Consider the following 20,037-nt stretch of genomic DNA (forward strand, 5'->3'; position numbering starts at 1 on the left):
GATATATTGCTATTTCATATGAAAACAATGCATATGTTTGAAAATGTGCTTTCCTTCCACAAGGATTTAATACTTATATCCTTGAGCCAATTCTCCAAAATACCAAAGTAGGATCATTTTGCTCAAAGTCACCAAAGAGCTTCTCTTTTCCAATCTCCTACTCTAGTGGTTCATCTCCAACATACAATGCTCTAGCCTTTGTTTGAAGATTTCTACCAAAGGAGAACTCACTACATGGCAAATTCATGCACTAACTGACAATTTATACAGTCAGGAAGTTCCTCCAAAATCTCCTTCCTTATGTTTTTAACTCACTGGTTTTGGTCCTGTTCTCTGTTAAGCTAGTTACTCTATAAAAGAATATAAGATTATCCCAGCATAACTTGGGATTTGAATTAATTAGCTATACCTCTCTTACCATCTCCTTGTCTTTCCTAATCAGCAGCTCTCTTCTTCTCCCAGTGACAGGATCAGCCAGGGATCTATTTCCTGTTGTGGTCTGCCAGCAACCTATGGAGTTGGCAGCAGAGTCAGACAGTGAGGAGGTTGGAAGGAATATGGAGTCTGAGGAAGGCTCAGACAAGGGCTCTGCATCAGAGGCAGAGAGGGGACCAAGGCCATCTGGTGCTTCCCTCCCACTAATTGGCCAAGTGTTTCATCTCTCAGGCTGGGGGGTCAAATACTACGCCCCTCAGATAGGGTCCGCAACTTGGGAGTCCTCCTGGACCCACAGCTGACCTTTGAACATCATTTGTCAGCTGTGACCAGGGGGGCATTTGCCCAGGTTTGCCTGGTACACCAGTTGCGTCCCTACCTGAACCAGGAGGCTCTCACAACAGTCACTCGTGCCTTTGTGACCTCTAGGCTGGAATACTGCAATGTGCTCTACATGGGGCTGCCCTTGAAGAGTATTCGGCGACTTCAGCTGGTCCAGAATGCAGCCGCGCGAGCGATCGTGGGTGCACCTCGTTTCACCCACGTAACACCTATCCTCCGTGAGCTGCACTGGCTGCCTGTTGATCTCTGGGTGCGCTTCAAGGTGCTAGTTGTCACCTACAAAGCCCTTCATGGTATTGGATCTGGGTACTTGAGAGACTGCCTACTGCCAATTACCTCCACTAGGCCAATAAAATCCCATAGATTAGGCCTCCTCCGAATTCCATCAGCCGGCCAATGTCGACTGGCAACTACCCGAAGGAGAGCCTTCTCGCTGGCTGCTCCGACCCTCTGGAACGAACTCCCCGTGGAGATTCGTACCCTCACCACCCTCCAGACCTTCCACGTAGCCCTTAAATCCTGGCTGTCCCGACAGGCCTGGGGCTAAAGACTCCAACCCCACTCGAATAGTATGACTGTTGTGCTTTTTTAATGATGTATTGTCTTCATGTTTGTAACTTGTTTTTCCTTCCCTCCCCCTGAATTGTGAGCTGCCCTGAGTCCCCTCAGGGAAAAGGGTGGCATACAAATAAAGTAAATGAAATGAAAAATGAAATGAAATGGTAGTGATGTGCTGTCTCCAGAGCCTCCGGAATCTGACATCAGTGAGGCAGAAGAACAGTGTGAGCCTGTTCCCAGTATGAGCATGCACAGAGCTGCCAGAAGGCAAGAACAGTTAACACAAAAGGGGCAACTTGGAAGTAAGGCTTGGAGATGATTGGTCTCTCCCATAAGACATAAAAGAGGAGCAAACAGATGTGAGCCTTTGCAGGAAACAATTTGTTCATTTGGGTCAGTTCAAACTCTGAGAAGCTTCATTTGACTCTGTGCTCCATTTGGTCTTGCAAAACTAATTGGCAATTAAGTCTCTGGCAGCATTTCAAGGGAGATAAATGTGGGTGCTTATCAGCATTGCCTTGAAAGACTGTGGTAGACATCTGTCAGACTCTTCACAGACTGTTTGTGAATCATTACAGGCTGTGAATGACCATAATTCACAGCCGTTTAAATAAAAGAGGGTTTTTGGGACTAAGCATGTGATTTATGTTTTATCAGGAAGCCTAGATCAGAGCATTTCCCTTCTGAAAGAAGACAAATGCAAATTAGGAATTAAGAGGTTTTCACCCTTCAATTCACTACATCAGAGGTGTCAAGGTTGCGGCCCATGGGCCAGATGCGTCATGTGCTGGCCACGCCCACCACATTTTAGCGAAAGGGGGAAAAGTCACAATGTGCATGTGGTGACATGACAACACAGGTTTGACACCCCTGCACTACATTTTCTTCACAATGAACCTGCAACATCTTTTATTTTCCTTTTGTTTCTGACATTGTTGTATAGTAAAAGTTAGTCCTCGCTGTTACGAATGACAGCTCGGCAGCAGCCAGGCGCGTCTTAGCCAATCAGACGCGCCTGTCAGTTGCCGGGCTGTCAGGCGCACGAGTCTGCGGAACTATAAAAGGCAGACTCGTTCAAACTGTCAGTTGTTCAGCACCAGAGCAAACGAACACTCCAGTCCAGCTGGAGCTGCTTCTCTGCCTCTCTCTACACAGATCATCCTTCTGTTGCTACATTGTTAAACCAGCACCCTGCCTGGTTGTTTTCTGTTACTGTTACAAGTTGTGTTAAAATAAATTGGTTACAGAGTTACCAGACACGAGCCTCTGTCTCATTCCTGAAGATATAATACTGGCGACGAGGACTGGGGACCTGTAACCAAAAGAAAAAGGAACCAACTGCCACTTCTAGTCACATCGTCTACACTCCAACCAACTGCTATGGCCGGAATGCCAATGTTTGCCCCTTTTGGGGTTGGAGGTGAAACCTGGGAGGCATTTCTTGAACGGTTTGAATGCTTTTTAATCGCTAACAACCGTCAAGGTCAGTCTCAAGCGAGGAAATGTGGGTTCTTCCTTACGGCTTGTGGCCCAGAAATGTTTGCCACCGCAAGGTCCTTTGCCGCCCCTAGAGCGGTGTACGACCTCACCTGGCAAGAACTAACAGACGGATTGCAGGCATACTACGCACCTACTCCATCTCAAATAGCCAGACGCTTCGCTTACCGCAGGCGAGTCCAAAAGCCTGCAGAAACGGTAAATCAATTTTTGCAAGCCTTGAGAGTTGCTGCAGCGCAGTGTGAATTCCCAGATCTTGAGGCAAATCTCGCAGAGCAATTCGTCTGTGGCCTAAAGGATATTTTTCTCAGGCGTAGACTTTTGGGCAAGCCTAAGGTCACATTAGCTTATGCCATAGACGAGGCTCGCGCTGCGGAGTTGGCAGATTCATCCTCCAACGAAATAGAACGCTACCTCGCGCAGATGACAGTTGCTGGAGGGTTACCTGCCACTCAAGCCTCAACCGTTCCAACTCCTCCTCCGCTCCAGCAGTCAACGTACATTACAAATCTAATTGATGAGCTAGCCCCCCTGCCTGACTATCTACAACAACTTCAGGTAGATAGACTTGAAGCACAACCCCGCCGTCAGCAGCCTCGACAGAGTCAAGCCATTAGCCGTTTCCCTTCAAACTCCTCTGCTTGCATTGGCTGTGGCGGAGCGCACGCCCGGGCTAATTGCCCCTTCAAGGCAGCGGTTTGCCGCCGCTGCGGGAAGAAAGGACATTTAGCCCATGTCTGCAAGGCTTCACTTCCTACTCCTTCTGCAGCAATCGAGCCACCTCCTCCATATGGTCCTCCTCCACCCCCGCCGAAGAGCTCGCAGCAGCGGAAACCTGCTCAGCGTCAAGACGAATGCTTTAACATCAATCAAGCTTCTTCGTCCCTGCATGACACCTCCATCAACTCATCCTCACAGGGTACGGACAAAATCAATATTAAAATACTGATTGAAGGGAAGCCATGTCAGATGGAAGTGGACTCCGGCTCATCAAAATCCCTTCTTTCTTGGGACACTTTTTCTATGCTGTGCCCCCACGTGAAACGTTGTCACTTGTCACCCCTTAACGCAATTTTAACAGACTATCAAGGCTCCCATATCTCTATCCTTGGTTCATATGCCTTGAGGGTTTCTTATGGCAAGTTTTGCGCTGTTTTACCTGCTTTAATTGTTCAGAAACCCTTACCAGCAATTCTGGGGTTAGAATGGTTTTCTCCCTTGGGTATCTCCCTTCAGGGGATTCATTCTACTGCGGACACGCCCCCAGACATAGCAGCAGTCTTGTCAGACTATGCTGATATCTTTGATGGCCAGCTAGGCCATTACAAAGGCAGCCCTATATCCCTTAGCTTGGACCCCCAGGTTGCACCAATCAGACTGAAGGCCCGCAGGGTGCCCTTTGCATTAAGGCCAAAGGTTGAAGCTGAGCAGTGGAGGCCGACGGCTCCATTAGGATCCATTAGGATCTGCGCCGACTATAAGTCGACCATCAACCTTGGCCTTCAGGCAAACCCCTATCCAGTCCCTGTTGTACAGCACCTGCTCCATTCCTTGGGGCAGGGCCGTATTTTCGCTAAACTGGATATGGCGCAGGCCTACCAGCAACTCCCTGTGGATGACGATGCGGCGGCTGCCCAAACCATCGTCACCCACCGGGGGGCTTTCCGTTGTCGCCGCCTTCAATTCGGCGTTTCCGTTGCCCCGGGGATTTTCCAGAGCCTCATGGAACGTCTGCTCCATGGGCTCCCTGGAGTGGTACCTTACTTTGATGACGTCCTGATCGCTGCTGACAGCCGCTCAGACCTCATCAAAGTACTGAGGAAAGTCCTCGACCGTTTCAGGGGCGCGGGTCTTAAATTTAAATGCAGCAAATGTTTCTTTGCTGTGCCCCAAGTGGATTTCCTGGGCTTCACAATTGATGCCCAGGGAATTCATCCTACCCCTTCTAAATTGGCAGCTATCAGGAACGCTCCCACTCCTACTACAAAGGCGCAGCTCCAATCGTTCCTGGGGCTTCTAAATTTCTATGCGCCTTTCATCCCTCACAAGGCATCACTAGCCGAGCCGCTACATCGGTTGCTCGACCGATCCGCGCCTTGGCAATGGGGCAGCCGCGAAGCGCATGCGTTCGCGGCTGTCAAATCCCTGCTGACGTCAGAGGCAGTCTTAGTGCAATATAGCGACAAGATGCCCCTGACTCTAGCATGTGATGCCTCCCCCGTCGGTTTGGGGGCTGTTCTGAGTCACATCCTGCCCAACGGCTCAGAAGCCCCCATAGCTTTTTATTCCAGAACACTGTCCTCGGCTGAGAGGAACTACAGCCAGATTGACAAGGAGGCTCTGGCTGCAGTGTCTGGAATCAAAAAGTTTCACGACTACCTATACAGGCGGCACTTCACCCTATTCACAGACCATAAGCCACTCCTTGGGCTACTGGCTGGTGATAGACCGACCCCTCCTATCCTGTCCCCAAGGATGACCCTCTGGACGGAGTTCTTAGCGGCGTATTCTTACGCCCTGTGCTACCGTCCGGGCAAGCAAATAGGGCATGCAGATGCCCTTAGTCGCTGCCCTCTTCTGGACACGGAAGATCAAGCGGTTCCTTGCCGTTCTGTTCTGGCAATTGCTCAGTTAGAATTGCCATTGACTTCTACCGATGTGGCCGCCTACTCTCGGTCTGACCCCACACTGTCACAGCTGTTGAACTGGGTCCTGAGAGGCTGGCCTGCGGGTGAGTTACCACCTCAGTTCAAGCACTTCAAGAACAGACAGTGGGAGCTTTCTATACATTCAGGCTGCCTACTGTGGGGTGACCGTGTGGTCATCCCAACGGTCCTCCGACAACAGATTCTGCAACGCCTCCATGAAAGTCACCCCGGAGTAAGCAGAATGAAGGCCCTTGCTCGCAGTTTCGTTTGGTGGCCAGGGTTAGATGCAGAGATCGAAGCCTGGGTCGCCAAATGCGAAACCTGCCAGCAGTCCCGACCATCTCCTCCTTCCTCTCCCTCCCGGGAATGGGAGATGCCTCGGGGTCCCTGGTCTAGAATACATATAGATTTCGCTGGCCCCTTTCACGGCCAGACTTTCCTTATAGTTGTGGACGCGTACTCTCGATGGGTGGAAGTATTGCTCATGCACTCCACCACATCTGACAGTACTGTGCGAGCCTTGCGACGATTGTTCGCAACCCACGGGTTGCCAGACACAGTAGTGTCTGACAACGGCCCGCAATTAACGTCTACAACGTTCCAGACATACCTGGCCGAGCAAGGGGTCCGCCACGCGCTGGTTGCCCCTTACCACCCGGCCAGCAATGGCCGAGCGGAAAGGGCGGTTAGATCTGCCAAGGAGGCTTTGGGCCGTCTAAACCGTGGAGACTGGCAGGCAAGGGTGGATGCTTACTTATTGGCACAGCACTCCACACCTTGCCCCCTGACACAGAAAAGCCCCGCGGAGATGTTGATGGGCAGGCGCCTGCGGACCACCCTGGATAGATTGCATCCCGTCTATTCAGGAGTTCAGTCTGGCAACCTGGGGCCTCCAACCCCCTCCCGCACTTTTAAGCCTGGGGACCTGGTTTGGGCTAGAAACTATGGAGGAGAGACGAGATGGGTGCCCGCAATTATAACCGAAATAACAGGGCCCGTTTCCTACAGGATTCGAGTTTCAGATGGATCAACCTGGAGAAGACACCTGGATCAATTGAGACAACGACGGTCATCAGAAAATGATTCTCAAGCCGACATGCGAGGTCCTGGCTTAACCGTTTCTCAGCCAGACCTGAATCCGCAACCGCAGTTAAATAACCACAACTCTCCAGCCTCCTCCAATCCAGGCCAGCCTAGCTCAGTATCGCAGCCCAGCAGTGCTTCTCAATCCGGAGTCGAAAACCCCAACCCATTACGTTTAGGCCAACATAGACCTAGCCTTTCCCTTCCAGAGGCCGCCTACCGGCCTAGTCACAAGCCGTCAACATCCTCGGCCGCGCCCCCTTCGCCCAGCTTACCATTCAGTGGGAGTCATCCATTCAGGGTTCCTCTGCCTTCAGACGTCACCTGGAGCTTCACTCCCCGAGGGGAGGAGCTCAGGCAGGGACATCACTGCGATGATCCGCCTGCAATGCAATTGCGGCGTTCGGGGCGTGTCCGCCGTTCTCCTGTATACTTACAAGACTACGCGTGCGCAAACATCACGCATGCGCACAGCTGGGGGGGAAGAAGTGTTGTATAGTAAAAGTTAGTCCTCGCTGTTACGAATGACAGCTCGGCAGCAGCCAGGCGCGTCTTAGCCAATCAGACGCACCTGTCAGTTGCCGGGCGAGTCTGCGGAACTATAAAAGGCAGACTCGTTCAAACTGTCAGTTGTTCAGCACCAGAGCAAACGAACACTCCAGTCCAGCTGGAGCTGCTTCTCTGCCTCTCTCTACACAGATCATCCTTCTGTTGCTACATTGTTAAACCAGCACCCTGCCTGGTTGTTTTCTGTTACTGTTACAAGTTGTGTTAAAATAAATTGGTTACAGAGTTACCAGACACGAGCCTCTGTCTCATTCCTGAAGATATAATAGACATACCCAAAGGACTATTTTGTTATTTTTTAATGTCACAAGCCTCAACTCATTCTGAGCCTTAGGGGTTTTTTTTGACAGAATTGCTACAAGTTCTGGATACTAGCTAGCATTTTTCATTGGTTCGCCCCTCATTCAATTTCCAATATATGTATTTTTTTTCTTTCTCTCTTTAGCACTTTAGAGAGCTCTGCATGTAGCTACACTGGCTCCCATCTCTCCTGATTATTTTTCTCCTTCAAGATATCAACCCAAGAATTTGATGTACCTTCCCATAGAGTTCATTAAAACTAGCTCAAAAATACATCTCCAATATACAAGTCTGATTCTTCTCAGTTTTTCTTCCTCAGAATATCAGAAATTCAAAGACATAATCATTTCCTCCCAATAGCAGTAGACTTATATACCGCTTCATAGGGCTTTCAGCCCTCTCTAAGCGGTTTACAGAGAGTCAGCATATTGCCCCCAACAATCTGGGTCCTCATTTTACCCACCTCGGAAGGATGGAAGGCTGAGTCAACCCTGAGCCGGTGAGATTTGAACCGCTGAACTGCTGATCTAGCAGTAGCCTGCAGTGCTGCATTTAACCACTGCGCCACCTTGGCTCTCCAAGATTGCTATCATGTTCACTTTCTTAGCCAAATGAGAACAGAGCTAGCTTTAAGCTAAGGCTGAATAGTCTGGCCTAGAGTACCAAAGCTAGGGAGTGCCAATGTCATCCCTCCTTCTAAATCATTGTAAAAATGCAAATGTTCATATTGATGTACGATGTCATAAATCAATGTGGCCCACAGATACCATATATCCTTGAACTGGCATTGGGTAAGAATTAGGTCTAGAATAGCAGACTTGTTATACTTATTTCTGCCTTTTGACATAGTGCCTTCGAGTGAGAACAATATTTTTTTAGACTTCTGAATCTTGATAGAGTTACGTTTTCAGCAGATGTCAGAATACAATAGTTGAAATCTACCACTATTATTACTGCATGCATCTTCTAAAGTATTCATCTGATGCAGAAGGATCTCATCTACCGTATATCTTCTCTCCTTTCATAGCTCTATAATAAATTCCCATAATTATAGCTGTCTTCTCTCAGTGAAGAAGGCAAAATGTTTTATTGTAACCACTATTTAGTGTGTGTGTGTGTGTGTGTGTGAGAGAGAGAGAGAGAGAGAGAGAGTGAGAGAGTGAGAGAGAGAGAGAGAGAGAGAGAGAGAGAGAGAGAGAGAGAGATCAGCTAAAGGAAATCAGCTCTGTCTTGGTTGTTTGCAGAAGTGGAATGACATAGATCACCAAGATATTTTTACCATGTTATCGATAAAATTTCCAAAAGATGTAGCATCATGTTGAGACATATCAAACAAGATCTACTAAGACCTTCATTCTAAGCCTCCAGCTGGGTGGTAATGTGGATTTCTTATAGCATTCTTATGCTGATTATGATGCAAATAATATAAACTTGAATTATGGAATTCCAGCTAAAAAACACTAGAACGTTCTAGGAATACTTTGCTTTCTCTAGCTTTTAGCATAACCTGAAACAGTTCATTTCATCATTCATGATCACACCCGATATAATCAGCTCTTTTTCAAATAGTCCAAAATCTACTAAATCTTGTAATTCTATATGCCCAAATAGTAACCTCAATATTTGTCTCAAACTCTGACTCATTTAGAATATATCTATGCCAAATTACAAAGAGTATGCTATTTTATTTCAGAGTATGTTGTTTTTGATTGCTGGGACTCTGTTTAGCTTTTGGGGACTTGAAGGCCATATCGTATAGATGCCTAACTTTTAGTTGGATTGGCTCTAGCTTGGATTTGACTGGAATTGCAATTAACCACTGATGCTAAGCTATAACATTTTTTGGCAATAATACTGTTTTTCTCATTTTGGATTTCAAGACACTGGCATAGCTGACACATCAAATATGGAATCAATGTATGATGTTGGATAATCATTTGTCTGAAGTGATATAGGATTTCCTGCCTAAGCAGGGGGTAAACTAGAAGACCTCCAAGGTCCCTTCCAACTCCATTCTATTCTATTCTAACTACAGGGAGTAGGAAACATTCTGTGGCACAATCTGCCTGAGCCAAACGACCACCAGAATCTCAAAAGACAAGCCTTCCCGGGACAAGCAAAAGGTTGACAGGAAAAAGCCTGGAAGATGGAAACTCTGAATCTATGTCTCCCTACACCTGACAAACCACACAGACAAACCCATCCACTGAATTATTTCAAAAGGATGCAATTTCTGCAAAAGGGTGAACTGAAAGAGAGACACAGTGGTACAAACAATCCGACAGAGTTGTGAATCTGACATTGTCTGGAGAAGTATGACAATAAAGTGGTAAACTGAAGTGAATAATGCTCAGACTATCCGTTGAATCTAAAACTGTATTATTGCTTGCACCAATTTCAGCAGAGATAATTTAGGGCTATGGAAGGGAAGATCCATTTTCCCTATGTACATGGCACCTTGAAGGAAAAACTTGACATTTGAGTCAACAGTGGGCAAAGGCTACATCACAGTTTCCTGCAGCTGTCACAGCCTGAACAGACTCATCCTGTAGTTAACTGGGCAACTGTCTTGTCTGGGAAATCTATAGGCAGGGGGTTTCTCATATAGTGTATTTTCAGCTCATATAGTATACACTCCAGGCATCTCTGCCATCTCAACTGTGTCAGCATACACAACTTCCTACGTAGCTTCTACACCAGCATCTGCAAAAGGTCACTTTCTTTGTTCAACCAATCCTGATGGATAAGCTAATTTTGGCAGAGAATCAGGAAGCATGCTGGGGAGTTTTTTCAAGTCTTCACACATCCACATTGTCATAGCATAGATACCAGAGCCAGAGCCTTCTATACAGCACTGAACTAGTTTTCAGCAAATACATCAGAAAGAACAATTGAATTGAATGGTATTGCATTAAAAACAATGATTGGAGTAAATCTGACTTTAATACTATCATTGTTCTAAAATGCCTTTAAACTGGTTTAATTTAGAAACAATGTAACTTTTTCTCTGTGCATAAGTCCTACAGAGAAAAAAAAAACATTCATCAATAAAGTTACAGAGACAGTCTGTAACAGTAATCATGTTGATATTTTAGAATTTATTCTGTCTACCAAGATAGGAAAGAATATGAAATTGTTTTCTAAAGTAATATTTTTTAAAAGTTTTTATTTTTAAACAAACATAGACAAACAAGACATATAACATAAAAACATCTTCCATTACGTACAGTGTGTCGATTGGTTACAAACTTTATATAAAGTCACATATTATCAATCAGATATATTTATATGCATTATTATTATAGTGCTTCATTTATTTGACTTTCACTATTATTTCTTCATTTTAAACAAGGTATTCTAAATATGGGTTCATTTATGTTATAATTCATTCTATCATTTTGGTATTGGTAACATTCTCTAATAATTTTCAATTCCATGTTTTGTTTTGCTTTAAATCTAACCACTGATAAAATAAATCCCATGTCCTATAAAATTGTTTATCTTCTTGTTATCTAATTTCATATGTCAACTTACTCATTTCAGCACATTCCATTATTCATATCAGCAATCTAATATATATGTATACAATTATTATAATTATTAAACATTCATTGAATATAACTATTATTATATCCTTTTTATGTGAAGCATGCTAAATTTAGAATAAATTTATATTATAACATTTCATTACATCATCCTGAAATCATCCAATGGTATTTCATCTTTATATTCTCACTTACAGTTTATCTAAAATTTCATATTATCAATCTAGTGTATATAAGTGCATTATCATTGTTAATCATTTATTGGACTATAACTATTATTACTTTGTCTTATATATAATACTCAAAATTTAACTAAGTTTAACTTAATTTTTATTGTAACATTTCATTTCATCATCCTGTATCCTTCCAGTAGTAGTGCTCTCTAAGATTTCTTGCCATTTGTAAAGCCTGTATTCTATTTATTTTCTTGATAAATCTCATGTGGACTTCTCTTGGCAACTTGTTGTTCATTGCATATCTTTTAATGACTCAAAACCCTCCATCTGTTCTTCCATCAGCTTGCCTTTGGTTATCACTGATGCTTCTGCCAAAATTATTCTCATTGTTTCTGCCAGATTTTTCCCTTTTTTTTCTTTTGTTTTGAAGTCTGAGATAGAGATCCAGTTCATCAACCCCTCCTTTCAATATTCCACATGTATCATCTCCCTCCACTCTTGGTTTGCTATCAATATCAACAATTTTCTTATCACTTTGTTCATATTTTTCTGGAATTTTTTAACTATCTTCAAATTTCATCATGGTTTCATTAATATTCTCAACTCTTCCCTCCATTCTTTCTGTACTTTGTTCTATAATCTCAAGAAACTTTTCAATTCTTTATATGCTTATTAGGACTTTTTGAATTTCTAGCATAATTCTTTGCAATGTAAATTCCTTTTCTTCTTCATGTTGCGCCATTTAAAGTAACATTTTGATGTCTCTTTCCCAATATTACCTTCTCCATCTAGCAGCAATTTTCATATTTTTCAATCTTATTCCCCCAAATTCTTCTCCCTTCCCACCTTAGGAATAAATGTCAACCAGCAAATTCTGCATGCAAGAATTCATATATGCAAGTTAGCATCAAGTAACTCCTTCAGATCAATCAGAATAACAACTGATCTTTAAGCCTCTAGATGAAATATTTCCATAAGTGGATAAAAATGCAGGCAGTAACTTTAATCATGTAGGATATGATTTGATAATGTGAAGAGAAACAATCAGTACTCTTGGCCATTAAAAGATTGCATACATTAGCTAGATGCTTCATAATCTTGAAAATACATTAGATCCAAGATACACTAATTACTTTTCAACCCAAACTACTGGTGGCATCTTTGAGTACCCTGCCTGTCTGAATATGGACTTTCTTTGAACTGAATTCCTTCTCCTTTCCCACCTTAGGAATAAAGGTCAACTGGCAAATTCTGCATGCAAGAATTCATACATGCAAGTTAGCATCAAGTAAATCCTTCAGATCAATCAGGATAACAACTGATCTTTAAGCCTCTGGATGAAATATTGATATAATATCTCCATTTCCAGATTGGATGATTAGGACATTTTCTATGTATCTCCAACAGACAGATTGCTTATGGAACTTAACCAACCCATGGCCCATCTTTTGATTTCCATTATACATGACAGTTCTATGCTGTCTACGACATAAAATCTAAATTGCCTAGAACATATAACCCATTTGTGAGACACTGAATGGTTGGAAAAGCTTCATTTCCTGAGCTCAAATGTTTCATGGCTGGTCAGATCATTGTTCCCAAATAGATAGTCAAGATACTCTACATTAAGTTTAGAATCTAATTCTAAAAATGAGGGCCTATTCGATGTACTGGTTAAAGGTATTGGACTAAAAAGTAGGAGACTATGGGTTCTAGTCATAATTTAGATACGAAGCCAGTTAGAAGACTTTAGGTCAGTCTTTCTCAACCTTAGAAAGAAGGCAGTGGCAAACTAATTACCAAAAAATCAGCATAAATCCAGCCCACAGTTCCAAGCAGAAACCTTGCAATTCATGAATGTATTGTTCTTTTTAAAATCTATGGTATATCCACATTTGGAATACTGTGTACAATTCTGGTCACTCCCTTTTTGAAATAATATATAAACAATAGAAAAACTGCAAAAGAGGGCAAAAAACTGCAAAAGACAGGGAACCCAAATACCTGATTTACATGAAAAAGGTAGAATGTTTAGGTCTTAGAACAAAAATGACTGAGGAAGAATATAATTAAGGTACATAAAACCATGGGAGAAATTTGTCTTCATTTTATATAATTAGGAGTCACGCACTGAAGCAGATTTGACACAGATTCAGAATAGACAAAGGGGAGTACTTCTTTTACATAAACTATAGAATTTTTACCATGAAGCAACTAATGACCATTGTCCTCGATAACATTGAAATAGATTAGATAAATTTATTCTGGAAAGGTGTTTCAAGTTTAGTGGTCTTGAAGTCTCAAAGTAACTTGCAGCTGATGGGCAATGTGCCCCCAAATACCCGTTACAATGTAAGGAGATAATTACATTGGTGGGTTATCAAGTGAAAGAGCGCTGACTCAGGTGGTATTATGCATGGTTTAATCTAATTCTTATATTCTTAGGACATCTCACACTCACAAAATGGCTCTCATAGGGAGCACGTTTTACCAGAAAGTGAACTATGTTCTCACCTGTGTAAAATCTTTATGAAACCAAAATGTACTCCCACAAACAAATATGTTGGTAGAAGCAAATGCAGTCAAATGCAGATAGAGCCCAGTGTTCAAGTCTGTCAGGATCCATTTGATGAGTTTTCCTTCTATCCTCTCATCCAAATAATTGATGAAGATATTGAAGAGTACTGGAACTAAGACAGAACTTTGGGGTACTGCACTGCATACTTCCCTCCATGTAGAGGCAGTTCCATTAAGGACTACATGTTGAGTGCAGTTGGTCAGCCAGTTATGAATCCATCTGATGATGATGTTGTCTAACCCACATTTTTCTATCTTATCAAGTAGTAGGTTATGGTAAACTTTATCCAATGCCTTACTGAAGTCCAAATAGACACAGTATTTCACTGGTCCACTCATTTTGTCCATTTTGTCAAAGAATGCAATAAGATTTGTCTGCCATGATCTGTTTTTGACCAACCTATGTGGACTTCTGCTTATGGTTTAGATGTTTGCAGGTTTGTTGCTTGATTGTCTTTTCCAGAATCTTTCTGGGTAGTGAGGTCAGGCTGATAGGTCTTTAGTTTTCTGGATCCATTTTTTCCCTTTTTTGAAGATGAGAACTACATCAGCCCTTTTCCAGTCATGTGATAGTTCCCTAGAACTCCGGGATCTTGAGTTTTATTAGACATGGAAAATGAGGTGAATGATCACTAGCTTTATGTAAATAAATAAGAATTAGAGCAAGTAGATGAATTCGTGCATCTTGATAGAGCATTTATTAATAGCAAGAGCACTTAGACATATTTTCCACTTCCTAGTGCTTTACATCCCTCTCTAAGCAGTTTACAGAGTCAGCATATTGCCCCCAACAAATTGGGTCCTCAGAAGGATGGAAGGCTCTGTCAACCTGTAAAACTGAAAAAAATGGATGGAGAGATTTTAAGATGTCCAAATGGTAACAAAAAGACACTGATGGTATGTGGTATATTAGAAAGAATATGTTTGCATTGTTAAAATGTATATAACTGCGTGCTTATACTTAATTTGTTGTATGAAAACAAGAGCTGAGTATTTCAGGAGAAACAGGATAAATTTGGATGGAATGGGAACAGGATAAAAATACTTGGTGTGGTAACTCAAGATGAGATTGATTCGAAAATAAATGAGTGCTGATTGAATATGGATTAAATATAAGGATGACAAACTAGCATGTTAAATTGATTTGGTCATATTGACTGGCCAAATAAGAAGTGACTGAAAAATGAATTACAGAAGAAATATATAAAACATAGTGAAGATGTTGAGATAAAGGAAAAGACTAAGTTGTGGTTGGATGAAGTTGATAAAACCCTCAAAAAGAGAAATGAAATAAGTTTAGAGAGCTAAGATGTAAAACCTTTGAAATATATATATTAGAATATATAGATGTAAATATATATGCAGATGTAGTATATGCAGATGAAGAATCATTGATCTGCAAGCTTAAAAAGTTATAAAATAGTATAGCAAATGTTTTCTGCATAAACTAGATTTAATTTGGTTTCCTTTTCTTTTCCATTATTTCTTGCCTTAATTTTTTTTTCTGTACTACTTACTCTTTTTCTTTGTGTTGCATAATATTGATTACTTTGAAATCATCACAGTTCTCCGGAAACATACAGAAAATGCTTACAAGTTAAGGAAATAAAAAGAAGAAGGAAAAGTGATACATTAGTGGAAAACAGAAGGAGAAGGAGAGGATAAATGTGAATAGAACAGATTAATTTAAATCATATTCCTCTAGAAACAAAGAATGGGAACTAAGGGCATGTAATATTCTCTTGGGGTGCTGAAAAGATAGCCTGGAATAACTTTATGAAAGAGATAAATTCTGCTGCTTTTATTTTTTTTAAAAAGTGGACATATAACCAGCTTTCAAGTGGTTCATAACACTAGTAACTGTAAGGTAGACCATTATAATACCTACCCTTCCTTGACATGGAACAATACAGTAAATTACAAATACAAATTGTGTTTGTGTGTGTGTGTGTGTGTGTGTGTAATTTGTATATATGTAATTTGTATGTATGTATGTAATTTGTATGTATTTGTATGTATGTAACATACATACATACATACATACATACATACATACATACATACATACAAACAACCCACATGATTTTACTGCAAATTAAACACTCCAAATCTGCCTTGGCATGAGCATTCTCTGAAGGTTCAGCATCATAAATCTGTTCAACTGAGAATAGTGTGAAAGACAAAGTAGATTGCTATTATGGAGACATCATCAGATGCCCCTTGAAGTGGTTTTATCAAGCTTTCAGAAGCGTCCAATAGATTCCAACAGATTGGGCATGTCAGCTAAAGAGTGTTGAGGGCTTTTTCTGCTGTAACCTTAGCCTTATGGAATATTCTCCCCTTGGATATTAGAGAATAGCCCCAACCCTGTTGGTTTATCACAAAGCTTTAAAATCTTGGCTGTGTAACCAGGCTCAAAGCTCAGTATATGTTAAGGGTCCTATTACTTGGGTTTACCATTAGTTGACTGCTATTTGACTTATTTTTGTTGTGGGTGTTTTTATTTTTTAAATGTTTTTAAATTATTTTATAATTTTAAAAATTATAAACTACCCAGAGACACTTGGATGAGTTGGCCAGCTATAGAAATAGAACAGAGCAAAACAGAACAGAACAGAATAGAATAGAGTGAAGCAAATGTCTCAATGTAGTTTTAACATTGCTAGAATCCAATAATCAACTCCATGGCATTATATTAGTTTGATTTTAGTAATGGCTATGTAAAACAGCAATGAATAACAATTGAACACTTTGAAGCAAACAAAAGCAAGCTGCTCATAGATCTCTGGCACTGAAGTAGCAACTGCCACTTCCAGAAGTCTCAATTTTCATGTCATTTCTTTTCACTATTCAAATTCATGTACCTCCAACAAGAATTATTTCTTTTGTCAGTAATAAGCAGAGGGTTTTTTATGGCACAATATGAATGAAATAAAAATAGTCTCCATGAAAATTACATTACAACATCCAATGCTAGTTGTTTTAACTTCCACAAATAGCTATCCATAAATGTTTTAAATAACAACTAAACAGATATCCATGAAGCTAAATCCAAAAGAAATCAAAATATATCTGATTGCTATCTAGCAAGGAAACCAACAGAGCAGGACAATATCAGATGATTGGCAATTTTTATATTTCTTTTCAATATTTTTCTAAAAGGAAAATGACACTTTTATAATTATTCTACTTAGAGCAGGGGTGTCAAACTCAAGGGCTGGGAGATGGAGCCATCAGGTGCTTAAATCCGGCCCGCCGGGCCAGCCTGGATATATCAAAGAACCAGCCCATGGTGCCTCTTCTAGCCCAAAACAGACAATGTGGCCCATTTTGGGGTTGGTTTGGGGCCATTTTCAGACCAGCAGAGTGATGCAAGAGGCCATGGAGGGTGAAAACTATGTGGGGGGAAGTCATGCGTGCCCTCCCCATGCCCCATTTTGGCTGGCAGGGTGCTGCAGAAGGCATCAGTCCCATACCTCCCCCTCCCCATATGAGAGGAGAACCACAGGGCTGATCTGGATCTAAAAGAAATCCAGTTTGACATCCCTGACTTAGGGAATAACATTTCTAAATATTTCCCTTTTTATTTCAAAACCTATCTGTCTTTATAAACTTTTAGGTATCTCTACCATCTATTATACATATGGTTGTGTACTCGAGTTACAACCAGCCAGTGTCACTCAAACTGGATGAGGGTTTTTATTGGCTCACACGCGGAGGCGTTCCGGTAGGAGAATGGCAGCGTTCTAATTGGTTAATGGTTTGACAGTTACCATATAAATTGCTGTCAAACTAAGGGGTTCTGTTCTGTTGTGTTAATGTTACAAGTTAATAAAGACAGTTGAATGCAGAATCGCTTCAGTCGTTTATCACTACTACAGAGAATTTAATACTGGTGACGAGAAGCAGAGACGAACCCACACTGAGCCACAGTTTCTTTAAAACCTTTCCGATCGCAACAATGTCTACCATTCCAAATTTCGTTCCCTTCAGTGCAGAGAAAGAATCTTGGGAGACGTTCTTAGAACATTTTGAATGCTTTCTTATTATTATTATCTCACTGAAGTAACTAATGATCAGAAGAAGGGCTTCTTTTTAAGCGCTTGTGGCCCCGAAATGTTTAATATGACCCGGGCATTTACGGCCCTACGCCTATTACTTCGGTACCTTGGGACATACTACTAAACAAATTAAAAAATCATTATTCGCCAGCGCCCTCAAAGATAGCATGTAGACATGCATTTAGACAGTGTTTGCAGAAGGACGAGGAATCCATATGCCAATATATGGTTTTCCTCCGGCTTGAGGCAATACATTGTGATTTTCGTGAATTGGACGAAGCTCTCTTAGAGCAGTTACTCTGTGGCATTAGGGACGTCAGACTGCAGCGCAGGCTTTTAGCCAAACCTGAACTAAAACTACAAGCTGCTGTGGATGAAGCCAGGGCTGCTGAAATGGCCGAAAAATCTACAACGCAAATTCAGAACAGCTTGAATGGCACTAGCTAACAATTCTCTGCTTTAATTCATCAACAAGCTGAGTCTGAGGACACTTCATCTGACGACTGTGAGGAAATTGCCCGCCTTCAATCGAAATCTAAAGCAACTCCAGGACCACCAATTTCCCTCATGAGGGTTGCCTAGGTTGTGGCGGCAAACATTTGCTCTCAAATTGCCGTTTTAAAACTGCAATCTGTCATTGTTACGGTCAGAAGGGGCATTTGGCGAGCGTCTGCTGGGCGATATTTCCTGAAATTGATCATCAATCTGAACAATTCTCTACAAAAAAGTCTACAAGGTCCCTGCCTGGCTCGCGTTCCCAGAGCTCATTGCTGGACAGTGGCAGCTTCCGAGGCACTTGGGATGTCCAAACCTCAGCCGAGATAGCAGCAAAGATGTCCAAATTTTTCCTCACCATTAACATCTAGGGCTCTCCATACCAGATGGAGATCGACTCAGGGTCTACCAAATCTATCATTTCTTGGCCATCCCTTCAGAAGCTTGCACCCTCTTTTAAGAAAGCCTCCCTATCTAGATGCACCTATCATCTGAGGGACTATCAGGGTAACCTGATTCCGGTTGTCAGAATGGCTTCAGTCCTGGTTGAACACAACACATTCAAGAGTCATATGCCTTTAGTCATGGTTGCCAAACCGCTTGCTACCTTGCTGAGCATTGACTGGTTCCAGCCCCTAGCATTATAGAGATCCCTCCTTCTGGCCCTATGAGTCCCACTCCAAGGCCAGATGGCGTGAGTAATCAGGACCCTGGTCTCAGGCTGCTGTCGCTAAATGCCAGGTCTGTAGTTCACAAGGCTCCCCTCGTCCGGGACTTAATTTTAGACGAGAGGGCAGACCTGGCATGTATTACTGAAACCTGGCTGGGCCCAGAGGGAGGAGTTCCCCTCGTAGAGATGTGCCCAGAAGGATTTCAGGTGCTCCATCAGCCGAGAGCTCAGAGAAGGGGTGGGGGTGTGGCTATTGTTATCCGAGAGTCTTTAATACCTCGTAGGATCCCTGCTCCGGAGCTTATCGGGTGTGAGTCCCTGCTGGTGAAGTTGGACCTCAAGGGTCAAGTGGATTTGCTGTTAACGTACCTGCCTCCCAACAGCATTGCAGAAGCCCTCCCCTCGCTCCTCGAGTCGGTAGCCGAGCTGGCAATTGAGTTCCCCAGGCTTATGGTTCTGGGGGATTTCAATTTGCCTTCGCTCGGTGAACACTCTGATGGGGCGCAGGAGTTCATGGCTTCCATGACAGCCATGGGCTTGACCCAAGTAATTCGGGGCCCAACCCACTCAGCGGGTCACATGCTCGACCTCGTATTTCTCTCAGAGCAGTGGACTTGTGATCTTGGTCTGAGGGGTAATGAGATCATACCCCTGTCGTGGTCAGACCACTGCCTACTGAGGCTTGACTTTCGGAGACCAAACACGCACTGTAGGGAGGAGGAACCGACCAGGTGGTTCTGCCCCAGGCGACTTATGGACCCCTTGAGGTTCCAGACGGAGCTTGGGGTTATTCCTGATACCCTCGCCCACAGTCCGGTGGAGACAATGGTTGCTGCCTGGAACTCAGCAGTGACGGAGTCTCTTGACCGGATTGCGCCACTACAGCCGCTCCGAGGTAGTGGATCCCGGAGGCCACCTTGGTTCACCGAGGAACTCAGGGAGAGGAAGCGCCGGAAGAGACGCCTAGAGCACTTATGGAGATCCAATAGATCCGAATCGAACTGAGCACTTCTAATATCGTGCATCAAGGAATACATCAGGGCAATTAGGACGGCGAAAAGAGCTTATATTGCCACCTTGATT

The sequence above is a fragment of the Thamnophis elegans genome, chromosome 4, assembly GCF_009769535.1.
Source record: "Thamnophis elegans isolate rThaEle1 chromosome 4, rThaEle1.pri, whole genome shotgun sequence".
NCBI lineage: Eukaryota > Metazoa > Chordata > Lepidosauria > Squamata > Colubridae > Thamnophis > Thamnophis elegans.